Source organism: Manihot esculenta, chromosome 17 (assembly GCF_001659605.2).
Source record: "Manihot esculenta cultivar AM560-2 chromosome 17, M.esculenta_v8, whole genome shotgun sequence".
NCBI classification, from domain to species: domain Eukaryota; kingdom Viridiplantae; phylum Streptophyta; class Magnoliopsida; order Malpighiales; family Euphorbiaceae; genus Manihot; species Manihot esculenta.
The window spans coordinates 15,739,764-15,756,924 of NC_035177.2; positions in this window are offsets into that span (position 1 = coordinate 15,739,764).

Consider the following 17,161-nt stretch of genomic DNA (forward strand, 5'->3'; position numbering starts at 1 on the left):
GCATTTGAGTCCTGAATTTAAAACATTTAGTTTAGTTCCACTCACCTCTGGCTGACTCTGAAGCAGTGCTGACTGCTGTTCTCTTCGGTTCCTCTGGTCCGTTCCTACACAGATGGACTCAAAATGAGGGACCAAACTAACTCTAGAACATCTCTATACAACTCCCCAAAACCCCCTGAAAACATCCTAAAACATTCAAGTAAAACATGCAAAAGAAGGCTGGACAGGGCACTTTCGGCGGCAGGTTCGGCGGCCGAAAGTCCCTTCTAGAGCCAAAACTCAAGCACTTTTGGCGGCCGAAAGTCCTCTTCAAAGGCGAAAGTCCCTAACCTTCGGCGGCCGAAACCCCCCTCCAGAGCTGAAAGTCTAAACTTTCGGGGGCAAGCTTAGGCAGCCGAAACCACCTCCTTAGCATGTTCGGCGGCCGAACCTTCCTTCGGCGGCCGAAACTGGGTTTGTCAGGAAGGCAGAAACTTGTTCTGCTTCATGCAAATCTTGCCCAACCTCCCTCAAACATGCAAACCACAATTTCACAACCTGCATATATTCAAGTATAGGCACAAAGGGGTCCAAAACTAACTTAAAACCCCAACAATCAACACATCTCAATACATAAGCATGCTTTGACCACAAATCAACCAAAAAATCAACTTACCCTAAACATGCATCTCTACCCATAAACTCCATAAAACCTTCATAAAACATAAAAAGAAGTTCAGGATCTTCACTTACCTCTTACAAACAAGAAGATAAACGATCCCAACGTGGAGATATGAAGAAACTCTCCCTCAAAGTCTCCAACTTTAAAACTTTGGTTTTTAGCTCAAAACCTTCAAACAATCAAGAAAACTCATCAAAACTTTGAAAGATTTAGAGAAAACATGAAGATCACCCAAGGAAGATCATGGTCTCACCTCTGTCTGTAGATGGAAAGAAAATCTTATCCATTCACCGACCTAGGGCCTTTTATAGGTGGCTGGCCAGACCACCTTCGGCGGCCTATCGTGATTCCAAACTCATGCATGTTCGGCGGCCGAACTTCACCTTCGGCGGCCGAACCTTGCATTTCTTCCTTGGCTCTTTTCTTTCAACAACTCATTTCCTTTTATACTTAAAACATTAAAACATACTCAAAGACTTTAGAAAAACATATCTACTACACTTCTAGAGGGTTCCGACATCCTGAAGTCCACCGGACAGTAGAATTCTGATGCCAGACTCTAGCCGGGTATTACAAGAACATCTTCTAGGACGCCTTTTGGGTATACCATAGATCTATCAGCCAATTGAATGACCACTATAGTGTCTTTAAGTGCACATGCATTCAAAGAGTTATAAATAGAAAGAGGCATAACATTAATTGATGCACCTAAGTCACACATGGCCTTCTTGATGCCCACATTGCCAATTTTGTAAGAAACGGCAAATATCCCTCGATCTTTGCACTTGGCTGGTAGTTTTCTCTTTATGACAGCAGTAACAATCTCACCTACACTTACCTTTTCCTTCTCAGCAAGCTTTCTTCGGTTTGTGCATAATTCTTTCAAGAACTTTGCATACCTTGGTATTTGTTTCATAACATCTAGCAAAGGTATGTTGATTTCCACTTTCCTAAAGATTTCAAGATCTCTCTTTCTTCTTTTTCTTTTTGTGATTTTTCAAACCTTTTTGGAAAGGGAGGTGGAATCTTGAAGCTTACTTGTTGGTTTGTATTCTGCTGGTGTACTGGTTCTGTTTGTCCAGTCTGTTTGGGCAAACAGTGTTCTGGCTGCTTGGGCAAATTGTCCTTGTCCTACTGTGTATGCTGTCTGCTTGTTTGCCCAGTCTGTTTGGGCAAACAGCAGTCTGTCTCAGTTTCTGATAGATTTTCTTCAGCGGCTCGTTTTTGCAATTATGAACCTCCATCATCAGCCTTGACATCTTGAAGTTCTCTTCCACTTCTCAACATGATAGCACTTACATTTTGATTGGAATTTGCCTCAGTTTGGGAAGGTAATTTCCCTTGAGATTTAAGTTTGCTCACAGAGGTGGCTATTTGACCCATTTGCTATTGGAGACTTTGCATAGTATTTGCTAATGACTTCATCATCTCCTCAAGGTGTGTGTTGGAGTTTTGAGGTACTACTTGGACTGGATTTCTTTGATAATTTTGATAGTTGTTTGCCCTAGCATAGCTGAAATTTGGATGGTCTCTCTGACCTGGATTGTAAGTGTTAGAGTATGGATTATGTCTTAGCTGTCCATTGAATCCTCCAATTGCGTTTACTTGCTGGTCATCCTCTTGAAGTGTAGGACATTGATCAGTTGGATGTCCCACTTGTGCACATATCCCACATGGCCTAATTTGCTGAAGTTGTTGAGCTTGTTGGGATTGATCTATAACAAGACTTCTCACAGCAGAGGTTAGTTCAGAAATTTGAGATGTAAGAGCAGATGTACTTACCTCATTGACTCTCCTTGGCAGCTGCCTTTCATCTCCATATTGTCTAGATGCAGCTGCAAGTGTTGAAATCAAATCTCTAATTGCTTGGGGTGTTTTATCTTCAATTGAACCTCCACATGCTACATCAATGAATTTCCTTTCAGATGGTAGCAATCCTCCATAGAAGTATTCTATGAGTGATTTATCTGAGATGTCATGTTGAGGGCAGCTTGTGCATAATCTCTTGAATCTTTTCCAATACTCATACAAATCTTCAGTTTCTTTTTGTTTGATACCACTTATCTCTCTCTTTATGCCTATGACTTTAGAAGTTAGGAAATATTTGTTTAGAAAAGCTCTTACCATACCATCCCAAGAAGTGATTGATCTGGGTGGTAGGTAGAATAGCCAATCTTTGGTATAATCGTCAAGTGAGAATGGGAATGCTCTTAATTTCATATGTTCTTCAGATATGCCTTGTGGCCTCATGGTAGAACATACTATGTGAAATTTCTTCAAGTGTTTATGAGGACCTTCATTCTCCAAACCTCTCAATTTAGGTAGGAGGTGTATCAAACATATTTTTAGCTCAAATGGGGCTGTTAAGGGTGGATAGGTGATGCAAAGAGGTGCTTGATCACCTATAGGGGCTGCCAACTCTCTTAGTGTTCTTTCTCTTGGAATTGGTGCCCTTATTGCTTGATTTTCTAGTTCAATTGCAGCAAAGACAGCAGGTTCAACTGGTCTTCGGATTGGTGCAGCAGGTTGCACATGAAATTCAGTCATCTTAGCGGCTGTTTGGGCAAACTACAGCAGTGTTATGCTCTATTTCAGTAGGGTGCTGTTCTGTTTCTGCAGTAGGCATTGCTGGTTCTGCTGGTTCAGTAAATTTTGGTTCAGCAGTGTGTGTTTTAGCAAGCGCTGATTTTTGGACAGCAGCAAGGGATGCAGGCTGTGCTGTTTCTACAGTAGTGGCTTCGACAGGTGCTGTCTCTCGGACAGCAGCAATTTCAGCAGTTGCTGTCTCTATTTTCAGCAGCTTGGACAACAGCAAATTCCAGATTTTTGACAGTAGTTTTAGTATGTGCTGTCTCTTGGATAGCAGCAGCTTCAATAGGTGCTGTTTGGACAACAGTTGTTAATGAGGATGGTTTTGAGGTTTGGTTCCTCGGATTGGCTTGCTTCCTCGGATTGGCTTGCTTCCTTAATTGTTTTGCTATTCGCTCAATTTCTGATCGTAGAGTAGAGTATCTTTGCGTCCAGCCTCGATCATGAAAGAAAAATAAATTAGTTAAATCAATTCCTTGGCAACGACACCAATTTTTGACTGTGCGGTTGTCGAAGCCGGTCAAAAATAACATTTTTAATTATCCATAATTTTACAATTGTAGATAGTGGTAAAAGAATCGAATCCATAGGGAATTGATACTTAACTATTTTTCTTATCAAGACCAAGTAATTAAACTGAAAATAAAATAAAAAGGGGGGAGGGGTTTGAGATTGATGAACTAAACCAAAATTAAAAATAATAAAGTAAAGCAAGCAATGAAATAAAGAGAATTCAATAATGAGAAAAGACTAGTTGAAGAGTTGGATCCAATTTAGTTGTTGGGATTGATCATTGACACTTATATTCTTTTATTTGACTCAATAAATTAGTTATGGAGGTGGAAGACGCTTCTCACCTCCATATCTCTCCTTAATCATAGATTAACTAGAGAACGTCCTCTAAGTAATCACTAATCAACAAGTTGCCAAGGAATGTCCTTGGGGCTTGTAGCATCTAACAACTGTTAATTGCATTAAGAAATAGAGAGACCTAATTCTTGCTACCCAAACGTGTGGTGATATTGCTAGATCATGCAATCTCCTTGGTTTTTATGCCAAGAGTTACTTATGTTTGAGTAATTCAAGCAATTACGGACTTATAATCACCCAAACTAATAATTTATCACTTTCCAATCAAGAATCAACAAAGCAATAATAGAATTAAGCATGAAATTGCATAAATATTGATAAATAAAAGATAAACATCATAGGTTCAGGTCTCCCAATCCATAAACAACTTGAAGTTTCACCTAATCTTCAACTAGAAAAAGGGGTTTCAGCCACTCATGGCTGAAACTAACAAGAAAATAAAGAAATAAAACAAGAAAAAGGATGGAGAAGGGCTGGTTGGTGTGCGCGTGGCTTCTGGTCTGATTTTCTGAAGATGGAGTGATGATCCAAAGATGATTTGGTTGCTGGTTTGCTGACCTTTTATAGCTGAAGAGGTTGCCCTAAGTTTCCTTGTTGAGATGGAGTTCTCTTCCCCAATTGGATTTGAATTCTTAGAAGGCAATTGTATCTTGATGAGATTTGGCTTCCTACATATGTGGGATTGAGTGCTGAGGTGTCTTGAAGATTTGCTGAGCTGTCCTCACGCGTTTGGGAGGGAAAAATCTTCTTGAATGTTTGAAATTTGAATTTTCCGCAATCTGCTGTTTGCTGTTGCAAGTGCTATTTGCCCGGGTTGTTTGGACAAACAGCTCGGGCAAACAGTCTGTCTTTCCTGCTGTCTGCGCACTGCTTCTGTCCTGCAGGTCTGTTTGCCCAGTCTGTTTGGGCAAACAGTCTAGTCAAATAGCAAATCATTCTTCTCCCATTTCAACTTCAACTTGGATTTGGGCAAACGACTTGGGCAAACCAGGCTTTTTCTCTTTTGCTCTCTTTTGGACAGTTTTAAGGCCATTTTTACCAAATTACCCTTTTACACCATTTTTTGCAAAATAAGATTAAAACCACAAAATTACGTAGCAAATGTGTAATTTAACATAAATAACAACATGAAAAATGGGTCTAAATTTATCTTGATCAAATACCCCCACACCTAGCCCTTTGCTTGTCCTCAAGCAAATAAACTTAGTCAAACATGCTTTCTTTGCTACTTGATCCTTTATTTCCACTTAAGTTCTTACCCTAGACCCCTACTTTGAAGCATTGCAGTGAAGAGTGTATGCACCAATGTTGCTTTCCTTTCTCATCGTTTCCCTTTACCTACCATGGTTAGTAATTGTTTTCCTCATTAGAGAGACTATACATGCACATATTCTTGTTTAGTTTAGACTTTTCCTAGCTCTTGGAGTGATTTGCCCTTACTTGAAGTACTTTATTCAGCTTTTTGCACTTTTATCCTTGCCTGAAAAAGTCACCAACCTTTTGATGCGAGGGTACATATTTATGATACCCACCACGGTTACTTAGTTGGTCACTTGTCTAAGTGGCTACTAGCTCTGTAAAGACCCAAAAATCGGACCGCTACCGGCGCTAGGATCCAGATCGGCTTAAGGCCGCCGGGACCCGTAGCAAGCCTGACATAAAACCTGTAAACCTGTATAATCCCATACATGATCAACAACATGCATAAAAATTAAAACTTTTCTATTCATATACATCAACCAAACTCAACCTGCATAAACATTAACATAACGTTGATCCCTCTGTGGGATCTCCTCAGTGCCCCCAATGGGTGACATAACATATGCTGAGTTGGTTTACATAAACATCATGAAAATCTCTAAGATCATGTATTAAAAGGGATACAACAATCTATGGTCAAGCACATCTCTAACATCCATAAACATCATTACATAACTATACTGTACTTTTACATTACATCAAAATCATTTATCGTGTCCACACTAACTAATACATAACTCAAACTTCATTACTCTATCCGGACTCCTGCTCTATCCTGTACCTGCAAGCCTGGGGGTAAAGGGAGAGGGGTGAGCTAAAAGCCCAGTGAGTTGAACTATAAAACATATTAACACTATGCTTCAATGAAATGCATCATAACACAGACAATTCACATAAGGGTTGGGTGAACTTGTCACCAATTAGTCCAAGCTAACTCTGTGCCAGGCCGTAGCATGGGGTCCTGGTCTTCCTGTCATACATACATTACTTACCATTATCCCAGGGCCTCCTCTGGGCTCCTGGTCTTCGAGTCCCATTACCGTGCCAGGCCGTAGAATGGGGTCCTGGTCTTTCCTTACTCTGTGCCAGGCCGTAGAATGGGGTCCTGGTCTTCCTGTCATGGACTAATTGGGTCATCCAACATTCACCCACATCAACAACAATCGATGCAATGCGGCATATTCGTGAAACTAATGCAATCATCCTATTGCATAATCATGATGCATGAAACATGATAAAACATTTAATTTAAAAGATTAAGTTTAGTTCCACTCACCTCTGGCTGACTCTGACAACACCGAAGCAGCTGAACTCACTGCTGGGGTCCTCGGTTCCTCGGGTCCGAACCTACACAGGTGGACTCAAATGAGGGACCAAACACACTTGAACATAACTATAAACTACTCCCCAAAAACCCCCTAAAACATCATGAAACAACCATACAAAATCATGCAAAGGAGGCCTGGACAGGGCACTTTCGGCGGCAGGTTCGGCGGCCGAAAGTCCCTCAAGAGCCGAAAGTCAGGCAGGTTCGGCGGCACCTTCGGCGGCCGAAACTCCCAGACAGAGACGAAACTCATGCATGTTCGGCGGCACCTTCGGCGGCCGAAACTGCCAGACAGAGACGAAAGTCTCCTTTCGGGGGCAAGCTTCGGCAGCCGAAAGGCTGCCTCCCCAGCCATGTTCGGCGGCCGAAAGTCTTTCGGCTGCCGAACCTGGTTTCTGCCAAAGGGCAGAAACTTGGCTCCCTATGCACATTTCGCCTCCAAACCTTTCCAACATGCATCAAACCTATTCTACAACACACAAACACAAGCATACATGTTCCTAGGGGCCTCAAACCATCATAAACCTCATCTACAACACATCAAGCATCCACATTGCTCAAGAACATACATTTATACCCATAAACATAACCATAACCTAAACATGCATTCTAACCCATAGATCTTGCATAAAACTTATTTAAAACATAAAACGAGCTTAAGATCGGCTCTTACCTTTTGAAGATCGAGAGAGACGACCAAAAACTCGGAGTTGGGAGAGATTTGGTTCTTGAACCTCCAAGCTCTAAAACTTTGCTCAAAAGCTTAAATCTTCAAAACCAAGTGAAAACAAGTGAAAATCTTGAAAGATTTAGGGGAAGAACATCAAAAATGGGTGAGGGGGCGGCGGAGACTTACCTTGGCCAAAAATGGGAAAAAGCTCGCCCGTTTTCGGCTAAGGGACCCTTTTATAGTGGCTGGCCAGACCACGTTCGGGGGCCGAATGTGCCTCCGCATGCATACCATGTTCGGCGGCCGAACATGAGGTTCGGCGGCCGAACCTAGACTTCCCTCACTCATACTTTCGGGGGCCTAAAGCACACCCGCAACGCATGCATGTTCGGCGGCCGAACTTGAGGTTCGGCGGCCGAACCTGAGTTTTCCTCCAATGCTATTTTCATGCAAAAACTCATTTTCTTTCATGCTTAAAACATAAAACACATTAAAACATTTTATGAAAACATAGTTTTACCCTTCTAGAGGCTTCCGACATCCGAGATTCCACCGAACGGTAGGAATTTCGATACCGGAGTCTAGCCGGGTATTACAAGCTCTGTCCATAGTCTTTGACCATTGAAACAATTTTTATTTTGTGCTTTTGAGGTCTTTGCCTTTGCTGAATTTTTCTTTTTCTTTTTCTCAATGATTTGGGCAAATCAACACCAATTGCTAAAATAAGTCATATTTAGTTTTTCACACATCTTTATTATTCTCTCTAACGAGTAATGTCATATATTTTTCACCATTAGCAAGCTCAAAGATTCAATTCAAAAGGAAATTGAATGTTCCTCAACTAGCACATGCAAGGCATACAACATAACATACACATAAAACACATGGAACATATAAGAAACTAACCTTAGAAAAGATAAGGGTACTGCTGGAGCATGGACTCCCGTGTCTCCCAGGTGCATTCTTCCATATTGTGGTGGTTCCAAAGGACTTTCACCATCGGGATTTCCTTGTTTCTTAACTTCCTAATCTGGGTGTCTATGATCCGCACTGGCTGCTCAACATAGGTGAGATCCTCTTGGATCTCCACATCAGGCTCACTAAGAACCTTGCCCGGATCTGACACAAACTTCCTCAACATTGAAACATGGAAAACCGGATGGATTCTTCCCATTGAAGCAGGCAAATCTAGCTTGTACGACACATTCCCAATCTTTTGCAAGACTTCAAAGGGTCCGATGTATCGTGGGGCTAGCTTACCCTTCTTCCCGAACCGAACCACTCCTTTCATTGGAGACACCTTGAACAATACCAGATCCCCCTCCTGGAACTCTACTAGTCTTCTGCGGATGTCTGCATAACTCTTCTGTCTGCTTGCAGCCGTCTTGATTCTTTCTCTGATTAAGGGCACCACCCTGCTGGTGATCTCTACTAGCTCAGGCCCTGCCAAGGCCTTTTCCCCAACTTCTTCCCAACAAACAGGTGACCTGCACTTCCTTCCATATAAAGCTTCATATGGAGCCATCCCGATGCTAGCATGATAGCTGTTATTGTAGGCAAACTCCACCAAAGGTAGATGCTGCCTCCAAGAACTGCCAAAGTCCAGCTCACACATTCTTAGCATATCTTCTATGGTCTGGATGGTCCTCTCTGACTGTCCGTCTGTCTGTGGATGGAAGGCAGTGCTAAAATCCAACCTGGTACCCATGGCATCCTGCAGACTCCGCCAAAACCTGGAGGTGAACTGGGGTCCTCTATATGACACTATAGAAACAGGAACCCCATGCAGTCTGACTATCTCATCAACATACACCTGCGCCAACTTGTCCACAGAATAGCCACTCCTGACAGGGATGAAGTGAGCAGATTTGGTGAGTCTGTCCACAATCACCCATATGGAGTCCAATCTGTTGAACGCTGCCGGTAACCCGACTACGAAGTCCATAGCTATATTCTCCCATTTCCACTCTGGAATAGGTAGCGGGTTAAGCATTCCAGCCGGCTTCTGATGTTCCAGCTTCACCCTCTGACATACTTCGCAGGCTGACACAAACTGTGCCACTTCTTTCTTCATAGCTGGCCACCAATAAACCTTCTTCAGATCCTGATACATCTTGGTGGCCCCGGGGTGAATGCTGTATCTTGCATTATGAGCCTCTCTCATAATGTCTCCTTTTAGCCCTATGTCATCTGGTACACACAATCGACTCCCATAGCGGAGGATCCCCTTACTGTTAAATCTAAACTCGCTGTCCTTGCCTGACTGAACAGTCCTGGCAATCTTTACTAACTCTGGGTCCTCATGCTGTTTCTGAGCCACCTGCTCCAGAAACACGGGTGTCACTTTCATCTGAGCAACCAAGGCACCTGTACCAGACAACTCCAACTGTAGACCTTCATCAATGAGCTTGTAAAATTCCTTCACCACTGGTCTCCTCTCTGCCGTGATGTGGGATAGACTGCCTAGTGACTTCCGGCTTAGGGCGTCTGCCACGACATTCGTCTTACCCGGATGATACTGAATCTTGCAATCATAGTCACTCAGCAGCTCCACCCATCTCCTCTGTCTCAAGTTCAAATCTCTTTGACTCAGGATGTACTGCAGGCTTTTATGATCTGTGAAGATCTCACATTTTACCCCATAGAGGTAGTGCCTCCACATCTTGAGTGCAAAGATTACTGCTGCCATCTCAAGGTCATGTGTGGGGTAATTCAACTCATGCTTCTTTAGCTGCCTCGAAGCATAAGCAATCACCCTCTCATTTTGCATCAGTACACAACCCAGTCCCACACGGGATGCATCACAAAAGACTGTAAAGTCCTCATCACTAGATGGCAGAGCTAAAACTGGTGCTGAAGTCAACCTCTTCTTAAGCTCTTCAAAACTCTCTTCGCACTGGTCAGTCCACAGAAACTTCTGATTCTTCCTGGTCAGCCTGGTCAGAGGAGCTGCTATTTTCGAGAAGTCCTGAACGAACCTCCTGTAGTAACCCTCCAAACCCAAGAAACTCCTGATCTCTGTCACTGAAGTGGGTCTAGGCCAGTTAGCCACAATTTCTGTCTTCTTGGGGTCCACCTCTATCCCATTCTCTGACACTACATGCCCCAAGAACGAAATGCTCCTCAGCCAGAACTCACACTTAGAGAATTTAGCATACAAGCCATGTTCCCTCAAGGTCTGTAGAACCAACCTCAGATGATGGGCATGCTCCTCTGCATTCCTGGAATACACTAGGATATCATCTATGAAAACAATAACGAAGTGATCCAGGTACTGGCTAAACACTCTATTTATGAGATCCATGAATGCTGCAGGGGCGTTGGTTAACCCGAACGGCATTACAAGGAACTCAAAATGCCCATATCTGGTCCTGAAAGCCGTCTTTGGCACATCCTCATCTCTGATCCTCAGCTGGTGGTACCCAGATCTCAGATCTATTTTGGAGAAACAACCCGCTCCTGCTAGCCGGTCGAATAGATCGTCGATCCTTGGCAAAGGGTACTTGTTCTTGGTAGTGACTTTGTTCAACTGCCTATAGTCGATACAAAGTCTAAGGGATCCATCCTTCTTTCTCACAAACAAAACTGGAGCACCCCAGGGTGAGGTACTCGGTCGGATGAAGCCCTTATCTACCAGCTCCTGTAACTGCTCCTTCAACTCTTTCAATTTTGCTGGCGCCATCCTGTAGGGAGGGATAGAGATCGGTCGGGTTCCAGGCATCAGTTCTATCTCGAACTCTATCTCCCTAGCAAGTGGTAAACCTAGCAGCTCGTCTGGGAACACATCTAAGAACTCTCTAACCACTAGCACCGAGGCGGGCTCTCTAACCTGACTGCTAAGCTCTCTCACATGAGCCAAATACCCCTGACATCCCCTCCTGAGCAACATACAAGCCTGAAGAGCTAATATCAGACCTCTAGGCGTACCCCTCCTGTCTCCTCTGAAGACGACCTCAGACCCATCCTGACCTCTGAACCTGACTACCTTGTCCCTGCAGTCCAAGGTAGCACCATGGGTAGATAACCAGTCCATCCCTAGAATGACGTCAAAATCTGTCAAATCTAGAACCACTAGGTCGGCGGACAAGCATCTTCCCTCAACAAACACAGGACTACACTGGCAGACTGACTCTGCCACAGATGGATCACACTTGGGTCCACTGACCCAGAGAGGACACTCTAACCTAGAAGTCATCAGACCTAACCTCTCCACGGCTCTCGGAGCAATAAAAGAATGAGATGCACCAAGGTCCATCAAGGCATACACATCTGAACAACCAATGATTAAGTTACCTGCCACCACGGTGTTAGATGCATCTGCCTCCTGCTGTGTCATTGTGAAGATCCGTGCTGGAGCTGATGGACCTTCACCTCTGAAACCCGCTGAAGAAGAGGCTGCCCCTCTCCCTCTGCCTCTGCCACTGGCCTGAGTCATGGCTGGAGCTGCTGGCTGCGCTACACTGCTTGAGGCTGTCTGCTGGGACTGAGCCATCGGGACTGTTCTTGGACATTCTCGAGCCATATGTCCCTCCTAACCACATCTGAAACAGGCGTTCGTCCCAAACCGACATACTCCCCTGTGTGTCCTACCACACTTCGTACAAACTGCATTATCCGCACCAGAGCTTGAGCCACTCCCAAATCCCATACTAGACTTAATCTTGTTCCAGAACTTGTTCTTTTTACCCTTGGGCTTACCCCATCTCTTACTGCCTGAAGCTGCTGCACTCAGGGTAGAGGGATCTAATCTTCCCCCACCCGGAGTTTTAGAACCGGAAGACTGTGCCACTGACTACTTAACTGTCCCCTGAACGATGGCACTGGCCTCCATTTTCCTAGCCATATCTACTATGGCATGGAAGCTCTCCCTGTCCACTGACTGGATTAAGGAGGAATACCTGGAATGCAGTTTCATGACATACCTCCTTGACCTCTTCGAATCTGTATCCAGACTCTGCCCAGCAAAAGGCAACAGCTCCAAGAATCTGTCGGTGTACTCCTCAATACTCATATCCTCTGTCTGCCTCAACTGTTCAAACTCTATCATCTTCAGCTCCCTTGAACTATCGGGAAAAGCCCATCCTGCAAACTCGTTCGCGAACTCTTCCCAAGACATGCTGTCTACTCTCGGGTTCACATAATTCTTGAACCACTCTCGTGCCTTCTTGCACTTAAGCGTGAATCCGGCCATCTAAATGGCTCTACTGTCATCAGCCCCAATCTCCTCAGTGATCACTTTAACCCTTTCAAGATATACAAATGGGTCATCCCCTTTTTCATACTGGGGAGCACCCAATTTCATGTAGTCAGTCATCTTAACCTTGCTCCCACTGGCTGAGCTAGGTCTAGATGGCTGAGCAACTGGGGCTGCTGGTTCTGTAGGTGGTGGAGATGGTGCAACATTTTCTGAGGTAGGGTTTGCTGGATTGGGATAGTAAGGTAGGGGTGGATACATTGGGTATTGTGAATATGGTGGGTAGTATGGTGGGTATGGCATCTGTGTGGGATAAGGGGTGAAGCTAGGGTAATCCGATGTACCTCCCATCGAATACCCGGGATTTTGCGAGAAGTGTGGGTAGTGGGGTGGCTGAACAAATCCCGAGGCCTGAGTGCCTCCTTGGGACTCTCCCATACCTTCTTCCGACATGCTAACTCCCAAACTGCCATCCCTCCTCTGCTCTACATCCATCTGGTCCCCCACTTCCTCTAACATTCCGCCCTGAACTGTTCCTCTAACTGATCTGCTCCTACCCAGATCCAAAGACCTTCTAGGGTCTCTTACTGCTCTGTCTCTGCTAGACCTACTAGACATTGCCCTAGGCAATGCTGGAGGACGGGCGCTCGTGCCCTCATCCTCAGGTGGCACTCCAGTCAATCTTGCTGATCGATGAGTTCCCCTCATCCTGTTTTCTGAAAAACAGCACACATAGCACAAACATTAGCACCATATGGTTCATGTGGGCACACATGAACCCGCATCACATACATCACATATCATAGCATATCATTAATGCACATGCATATTATCATGGCATTTCACATCATCATGTAAGACAGGACTCCACATCCTATCCTAGTGGACATGATCTTTCCTATTGTGCTTGACCTTCTATAACCTCTATGAGCCCGACACTCTAGGTCCGACCATATGAACCTAGGGCTCTGATACCATTTTGTAACGACCCAAAAATTGGACCGCTACCGGCGCTAGGATCCAGATCGGCTTAAGGCCGCCGGGACCCGTAGCAAGCCTGACATAAAACCTGTAAACCTGTATAATCCCATACATGATCAACAACATGCATAAAAATTAAAACTTTTCTATTCATATACATCAACCAAACTCAACCTGCATAAACATTAACATAACGTTGATCCCTCTGTGGGATCTCCTCAGTGCCCCCAATGGGTGACATAACATATGCTGAGTTGGTTTACATAAACATCATGAAAATCTCTAAGATCATGTATTAAAAGGGATACAACAATCTATGGTCAAGCACATCTCTAACATCCATAAACATCATTACATAACTATACTGTACTTTTACATTACATCAAAATCATTTATCGTGTCCACACTAACTAATACATAACTCAAACTTCATTACTCTATCCGGACTCCTGCTCTATCCTGTACCTGCAAGCCTGGGGGTAAAGGGAGAGGGGTGAGCTAAAAGCCCAGTGAGTTGAACTATAAAACATATTAACACTATGCTTCAATGAAATGCATCATAACACAGACAATTCACATAAGGGTTGGGTGAACTTGTCACCAATTAGTCCAAGCTAACTCTGTGCCAGGCCGTAGCATGGGGTCCTGGTCTTCCTGTCATACATACATTACTTACCATTATCCCAGGGCCTCCTCTGGGCTCCTGGTCTTCGAGTCCCATTACCGTGCCAGGCCGTAGAATGGGGTCCTGGTCTTTCCTTACTCTGTGCCAGGCCGTAGAATGGGGTCCTGGTCTTCCTGTCATGGACTAATTGGGTCATCCAACATTCACCCACATCAACAACAATCGATGCAATGCGGCATATTCGTGAAACTAATGCAATCATCCTATTGCATAATCATGATGCATGAAACATGATAAAACATTTAATTTAAAAGATTAAGTTTAGTTCCACTCACCTCTGGCTGACTCTGACAACACCGAAGCAGCTGAACTCACTGCTGGGGTCCTCGGTTCCTCGGGTCCGAACCTACACAGGTGGACTCAAATGAGGGACCAAACACACTTGAACATAACTATAAACTACTCCCCAAAAGCCCCCTAAAACATCATGAAACAACCATACAAAATCATGCAAAGGAGGCCTGGACAGGGCACTTTCGGCGGCAGGTTCGGCGGCCGAAAGTCCCTCAAGAGCCGAAAGTCAGGCAGGTTCGGCGGCACCTTCGGCGGCCGAAACTCCCAGACAGAGACGAAACTCATGCATGTTCAGCGGCACCTTCGGCGGCCGAAACTGCCAGACAGAGACGAAAGTCTCCTTTCGGGGGCAAGCTTCGGCAGCCGAAAGGCTGCCTCCCCAGCCATGTTCGGCGGCCGAAAGTCTTTCGGCTGCCGAACCTGGTTTCTGCCAAAGGGCAGAAACTTGGCTCCCTATGCACATTTCGCCTCCAAACCTTTCCAACATGCATCAAACCTATTCTACAACACACAAACACAAGCATACATGTTCCTAGGGGCCTCAAACCATCATAAACCCCATCTACAACACATCAAGCATCCACATTGCTCAAGAACATACATTTATACCCATAAACATAACTGTAATACCCGGCTAGATTCAGACATCGGAATTCCTACCGTCCGGGGGAGTTCGAGGATGTCAGAGGTCTCTGGAAGGGTAAGAGAAAGTTTTCTAAAATATGTGCAAGTGTTTTAAAGGTTTAGCGTAGAAAAGGATTGAGTTTTGAAGAGATATGGCCAAGGAGGCATTTTGCCATGTTCGGCCCCCTAAGGTTAAGTTCGGCCGCCTAAAGTGCCCAATGTTCGGCCCCCGAAGGTTATGTTCGGCCCCCGAAAGTTGCATAGTTTTGCATGCGATTCGGCAGCCGAACCTGAGGCGGTTGCTCATCTATAAGTGCACCGAGTGGCAGAAAAAGGAGGAGGTTTCTTCTCTCCTTCTGACCTAGGTGAGGTCTTGATCTCCTTAAAGTATTTTCATGGTTTTTCTTCAAATCTTTCATGGTTTTTATGAGTTTTACCCTTGTTTTGAAGAGTTGTGAGCTTGAAACAAGGTTTTGGAGTTTGAAGCTTTTGAAGCTTGGTTTCTCCATATCTTTGAGTTTGGATCATCTCAGCCTTTGTTCTTCAAGAGGTAAGTGTTGATCCATGGTTCTTCTGATGTTTTTATGAGTGTTGTAAAGGGAAAAGGGAGCTAGGCATGAGTTTGCATGAGATGTGCATCATAAGGTTTATGAATCCTTTATGTTTGATGTGTGTCTTGTGAGCTTGTTTGTTGGAGTTTAAAGTTATTTGAAGCTCCCTTAGGCTTGTTGAAGTGTTTATGCATGTTTTAGAAGGGTTAAATGCATGTGTTGAGGTCTGAACAGGTGATGGAGGGACTGGCAGGCGTCCTTGTGCACGAAACTGAGTTCTGGCTAAACTCAGGTTCGGCCCCCGAAAGTCCAAGTTAGGCCGCCGAACATGCCTGACTTTCGTCTCTGGAGGAGACATTCGGCCGCCGAAGGTGCTGCCGAAGGTGCCCTGTCCAGCCTTCCTTTGCTTGTTTTGCATGCATGTTTTGTGATGTTTTAGAGGGTTTTTGGAGAGATGTTCCTAGTTATGTTAGAGTATGTTTGGTACCTCATTTATGTCCATCTGTGTAGGATTGGACCGAGGAACCGAGGAGGCTCCAGAGTTAGAGTTGGCCCAGAGTTAGCCAGCATTGGCTAGAGGTGAGTGGAACTAAACTGAATATTTTATTTTGAGAAATGACACGATTCTAGTATGATCCATGCATCATAAAATGCCATGTTATGTAATAGGTTGTATTGCATTAGACTCCACGAAATTGATGCATTGCATAAGTTGTTGTTGTGGTGTGGATGAACGTTGGATGATCCTTAGCCCTTGACATGAGATAAGATACTACTACAGAGATATGGCATGAGATAGCCATTCCAGGTCGCTCCTGGATAGTCCAGGTCGCTCCTGGTACTCAGTTACAGATAGACATACAGCATAAGAGAAGACTGGGTGATGGCTCCGCCTCCCTAGCATTATTGGATTTGTTGTGATATGATACAGTACAGAGAAGACTGGGTGATGGTTCTACCTCCCTAGCACAGTTGGGTATAGAAGTCTAGGTGATGGCTCTGCCTCCCTAGCAAGTAGGGTATTTGTTTATAGTAGGGGGCTATAGGTGACAAGTTCATCCGTTTGATGATTTGTTTGTGATGTGACGCATTTCATGATAACATGTAATTAATGAACTGTTTTACTGTTCCTCCTCACTGGGCTATAGAGCTCATCCCACTCCCTTAACCCCAGTTTTGCAGGTTCTGAGATAGCTATGGGAAGTCAAAGTCAGCAAGAGTACAGAGGAAAGTTGTGCTTGAATGTATGTTGTAATAGCGTAGTGGACATGATGTAATTAAAAGAGTAGTTGTAATGTAATGTAATGTATAGATATGTACTGTCGTATACTGGATAGACTTGTGCTTTTCCTAGTATCATTGCTATAGTGTGATGTATGATTAATCCCTTGTACATGAATCCTGTTTTACATTTCTTGATGAGAAATGTGTGAGTTAGGCTTAATGTATGGCTTT